The sequence below is a fragment of the Lissotriton vulgaris genome, chromosome 7 (assembly GCF_964263255.1).
Source record: "Lissotriton vulgaris chromosome 7, aLisVul1.2, whole genome shotgun sequence".
NCBI lineage: Eukaryota > Metazoa > Chordata > Amphibia > Caudata > Salamandridae > Lissotriton > Lissotriton vulgaris.
The window spans coordinates 1,390,765,558-1,390,770,557 of record NC_141695.1 but is presented as its reverse complement, the minus strand read 5'-3'; the positions used below and the strand labels follow the sequence as shown (position 1 = coordinate 1,390,770,557).

Here is a 5,000-nt window from a genome sequence, read left to right as displayed (position 1 = left end):
GCCTACTTACTAAGGAGTTCTCAAGCTCAGCCCCACACAGACCTGGAACTGATTATGTTAATGCAAACTATTTAAGAAACTGAGCCTGATCTAAAAGATTTCCTTGGATCTAGGACCATTTCGCCTAGCTTTTAGGTGCTTCCTTCTCCTAAAGTCCTTTGTAAAACTTGGGAAAACCTCACAGAACAGACTTCCAGGAGGTCAGATGGGTTTCCTTGTGCCTTCACACACACACACACACACACACACACTTTCTAGCCCACTTAAGGACAAAAGGATGCATAAGTCTACATAGGGCCAGTGGCGCAATGGATAACGCGTCTGACTACGGATCAGAAGATTGTAGGTTCGACTCCTATCTGGCTCGGAAGGGTTGTAGGTCCCTGTTTGATTATATTCCTGTGGAATTCTTATTTACCTCAGACTTGTTGTAGGTTCAATATTCTCCAGCAGGACTCATCCAGCAGTTGTTCCACGGTAGAGCGCAAGCAATAGGACCACAGCTAGTTAAACGTTTCCCATTTGCTGCTGGACTCTATGTGATGGCCGTCACGTGGTGTGCTGCTTTTGTATTTCAACATTGGTCCCTGATACTCTTAATTGCGAAAAAGCTTGTTGACAAAAGTGTGTGTGCGCGAGGGTCTGTGGACGTAGGCAGGTGTGTGCACTTGAATGCTTACCCATTTACATGTGTGAGAGGAACAAACCAACTCCCTGTGGGCTGCAGGCTTACAACTGGTAGCCCCAGTAGCCAGGCAGAACCACAGGTAAGGAGAGAGAGAGAAAGTTGGTCCATTATTAGAGAAGGCCCATAAGCATCTTGCACTGCTACCTTCTTCCCCTCTCAGCCACGATCGGCCAAGACCTCTTTATTAGGGTAGAGGGTGAACATTTCTTGGACCTCAGAAACTGAGGGATGTAGACCCAATATGTCCTCCAAGCGCCTAGAGACCTGGTGCCCAATCTGGCATGGTGTTTTTCAGCCTACCCGACCAATCCGGTTGCAAGGTGGACTTTAACAATACTGCTAAAAAGGCACTCCCAGACATCCCTGAGGCCTTCATTTGCATAGGCCCTGCCCTTCTCTTTGTCCTGCTTCCCACGAAGCAACACAACACTGCAGCAGTATAGATTTGGGGGTGGTGAAGAATAATGACAGTGAGGCTAAAAAAGAGAAAGAAAAGTCCCAGAAGTCCTGCAGGCTTCCTTGCTAAATGCAGCTGAACATAGAGCGCACCTTCTTTACTGCAAAGCAAATACATTAAAAATGTTGAGGAGAGACTAATTGAAAAATACATATCATGGGGACAGCACTGGGACCTGCTTTATTTTTTCAATTAGTCTTGAAAACAAAAAAGATTTCTCTCCTAAAAGCTGTTAAAAATATGGAACGCTTCACGAATTTGCGTGTCATCCTTGCGCCAGGGCCATGCTAATCTTCTCTGTATCGTTCCAATTTTAGTATATGTGCTGCCGAAGCGAGCACACTTTATTGATGAACTGACAATGTTTATAAACTCTCTAAATCTACAGTCTCTAGACATAGGGTGGCCTGGCAGAGATGCTCAGATGGCCAGTACGCATTCAAATCTGAGCCAATGGTCAAAAATGTATGAAGAGTAGCAATCCATTATTCTTCACTGCATTTGTGGTCCAAGACTAAACACACCGTAAGTATGTAGATTATACCAGGTTTGCAAAGGCTCCTGGTTCGGGCTACAGACAAGGAGCATTGTGACGTCACGCTGCCTGTGGAACAGTGATATTAAAGGTGAAACAGCTGCACAGTAGGTTAGGTGAAGGGCTCTGAGAGTGGAAAGGCAGCATGCTTGGGTCCCTGGACAAGGTGAGCTTATGATAATGTGTCTGAATGTTCGCCTGTGTTGTAATATTAAACCCCTTATTGTTGTAAACGCCTACTTACTAAGGAGTTCTCAAGCTCAGCCCCACACAGACCTGGAACTGATTATGTTAATGCAAACTATTTAAGAAACTGAGCCTGATCTAAAAGATTTCCTTGGATCTAGGACCATTTCGCCTAGCTTTTAGGTGCTTCCTTCTCCTAAAGTCCTTTGTAAAACTTGGGAAAACCTCACAGAACAGACTTCCAGGAGGTCAGATGGGTTTCCTTGTGCCTTCACACACACACACACACACACACACACTTTCTAGCCCACTTAAGGACAAAAGGATGCATAAGTCTACATAGGGCCAGTGGCGCAATGGATAACGCGTCTGACTACGGATCAGAAGATTGTAGGTTCGACTCCTATCTGGCTCGGAAGGGTTGTAGGTCCCTGTTTGATTATATTTCTGTGGAATTCTTATTTACCTCAGACTTGTTGTAGGTTCAATATTCTCCAGCAGGACTCATCCAGCAGTTGTTCCACGGTAGAGCGCAAGTAATAGGACCACAGCTAGTTAAACGTTTCCCATTTGCTGCTGGACTCTATGTGATGGCCGTCACGTGGTGTGCTGCTTTTGTATTTCAACATGGGTCCCTGATACTCTTAATTGCGAAAAAGCTTGTTGACAAAAGTGTGTGTGCGCGAGGGTCTGTGGACGTAGGCAGGTGTGTGCACTTGAATGCTTACCCATTTACATGTGTGAGAGGAACAAACCAACTCCCTGTGGGCTGCAGGCTTACAACTGGTAGCCCCAGTAGCCAGGCAGAACCACAGGTAAGGAGAGAGAGAGAAAGTTGGTCCATTATTAGAGAAGGCCCATAAGCATCTTGCACTGCTACCTTCTTCCCCTCTCAGCCACGATCGGCCAAGACCTCTCTATTAGGGTAGAGGGTGAACATTTCTTGGACCTCAGAAACTGAGGGATGTAGACCCAATATGTCCTCCAAGCGCCTAGAGACCTGGTGCCCAATCTGGCATGGTGTTTTTCAGCTTACCCGACCAATCCGGTTGCAAGGTGGACTTTAACAATACTGCTAAAAAGGCACTCCCAGACATCCCTGAGGCCTTCATTTGCATAGGCCCTGCCCTTCTCTTTGTCCTGCTTCCCACGAAGCAACACAACACTGCAGCAGTATAGATTTGGGGGTGGTGAAGAATAATGACAGTGAGGCTAAAAAAGAGAAAGAAAAGTCCCAGAAGTCCTGCAGGCTTCCTTGCTAAATGCAGCTGAACATAGAGCGCACCTTCTTTACTGCAAAGCAAAGACATTAAAAATGTTGAGGAGAGACTAATTGAAAAATACATATCACGGGGACAGCACTGGGACCTGCTTTATTTTTTCAATTAGTCTTGAAAACAAAAAAGATTTCTCTCCTAAAAGCTGTTAAAAATATGGAACGCTTCACGAATTTGCGTGTCATCCTTGCGCAGGGGCCATGCTAATCTTCTCTGTATCATTCCAATTTTAGTATATGTGCTGCCGAAGCGAGCACACTTTATTGATGAACTGACAATGTTTATAAACTCTCTAAATCTACAGTCTCTAGACATAGGGTGGCCTGGCAGAGATGCTCAGATGGCCAGTACGCATTCAAATCTGAGCCAATGGTCAAAAATGTATGAAGAGTAGCAATCCATTATTCTTCACTGCATTTGTGGTCCAAGACTAAACACACCATAAGTATGTAGATTATACCAGGTTTGCAAAGGCTCCTGGTTCGGGCTACAGACAAGGAGCATTGTGACGTCACGCTGCCTGTGGAACAGTGATATTAAAGGTGAAACAGCTGCACAGTAGGTTAGGTGAAGGGCTCTGAGAGTGGAAAGGCAGCATGCTTGGGTCCCTGGACAAGGTGAGCTTATGATAATGTGTCTGAATGTTCGCCTGTGTTGTAATATTAAACCCCTTATTGTTGTAAACGCCTACTTACTAAGGAGTTCTCAAGCTCAGCCCCACACAGACCTGGAACTGATTATGTTAATGCAAACTATTTAAGAAACTGAGCCTGATCTAAAAGATTTCCTTGGATCTAGGACCATTTCGCCTAGCTTTTAGGTGCTTCCTTCTCCTAAAGTCCTTTGTAAAACTTGGGAAAACCTCACAGAACAGACTTCCAGGAGGTCAGATGGGTTTCCTTGTGCCTTCACACACACACACACACACACACACTTTCTAGCCCACTTAAGGACAAAAGGATGCATAAGTCTACATAGGGCCAGTGGCGCAATGGATAACGCGTCTGACTACGGATCAGAAGATTGTAGGTTCGACTCCTATCTGGCTCGGAAGGGTTGTAGGTCCCTGTTTGATTATATTCCTGTGGAATTCTTATTTACCTCAGACTTGTTGTAGGTTCAATATTCTCCAGCAGGACTCATCCAGCAGTTGTTCCACGGTAGAGCGCAAGTAATAGGACCACAGCTAGTTAAACGTTTCCCATTTGCTGCTGGACTCTATGTGATGGCCGTCACGTGGTGTGCTGCTTTTGTATTTCAACATTGGTCCCTGATACTCTTAATTGCGAAAAAGCTTGTTGACAAAAGTGTGTGTGCGCGAGGGTCTGTGGACGTAGGCAGGTGTGTGCACTTGAATGCTTACCCATTTACATGTGTGAGAGGAACAAACCAACTCCCTGTGGGCTGCAGGCTTACAACTGGTAGCCCCAGTAGCCAGGCAGAACCACAGGTAAGGAGAGAGAGAGAAAGTTGGTCCATTATTAGAGAAGGCCCATAAGCATCTTGCACTGCTACCTTCTTCCCCTCTCAGCCACGATCGGCGAAGACCTCTTTATTAGGGTAGAGGGTGAACATTTCTTGGACCTCAGAAACTGAGGGATGTAGACCCAATATGTCCTCGAAGCGCCTAGAGACCTGGTGCCCAATCTGGCATGGTGTTTTTCAGCCTACCCGACCAATCCGGTTGCAAGGTGGACTTTAACAATACTGCTAAAAAGGCACTCCCAGACATCCCTGAGGCCTTCATTTGCATAGGCCCTGACCTTCTCTTTGTCCTGCTTCCCACGAAGCAACACAACACTGCAGCAGTATAGATTTGGGGGTGGTGAAGAATAATGACAGTGAGGCTAAAAAAGA

The 5,000-nt window shown here is 45.8% G+C and overlaps 5 non-coding genes across 5 annotated transcripts; 3 read left to right on the top strand and 2 right to left on the bottom strand.

Moving 5' to 3' along the window:
* The first annotated feature begins 294 nt into the window (after positions 1-294).
* On the top strand, positions 295-367 carry TRNAR-ACG (transfer RNA arginine (anticodon ACG)). The gene has a single exon. It is a non-coding gene; the product is annotated as a tRNA-Arg (tRNA).
* Positions 368-1,379: 1,012 nt separating this feature from the next.
* On the bottom strand, positions 1,380-1,486 carry LOC147705193 (U6 spliceosomal RNA). Its single transcript, XR_015298436.1, has one exon. It is a non-coding gene; the product is annotated as a U6 spliceosomal RNA (small nuclear RNA).
* Positions 1,487-2,208: 722 nt separating this feature from the next.
* On the top strand, positions 2,209-2,281 carry TRNAR-ACG (transfer RNA arginine (anticodon ACG)). Its single transcript has one exon. It is a non-coding gene; the product is annotated as a tRNA-Arg (tRNA).
* A 1,012-nt stretch (positions 2,282-3,293) lies between these two features.
* Positions 3,294-3,400, bottom strand: LOC147705191 (U6 spliceosomal RNA). Its single transcript, XR_015298316.1, has one exon. It is a non-coding gene; the product is annotated as a U6 spliceosomal RNA (small nuclear RNA).
* Positions 3,401-4,120: 720 nt separating this feature from the next.
* On the top strand, positions 4,121-4,193 carry TRNAR-ACG (transfer RNA arginine (anticodon ACG)). The gene has a single exon. It is a non-coding gene; the product is annotated as a tRNA-Arg (tRNA).
* The last annotated feature ends 807 nt before the right edge of the window (positions 4,194-5,000 follow it).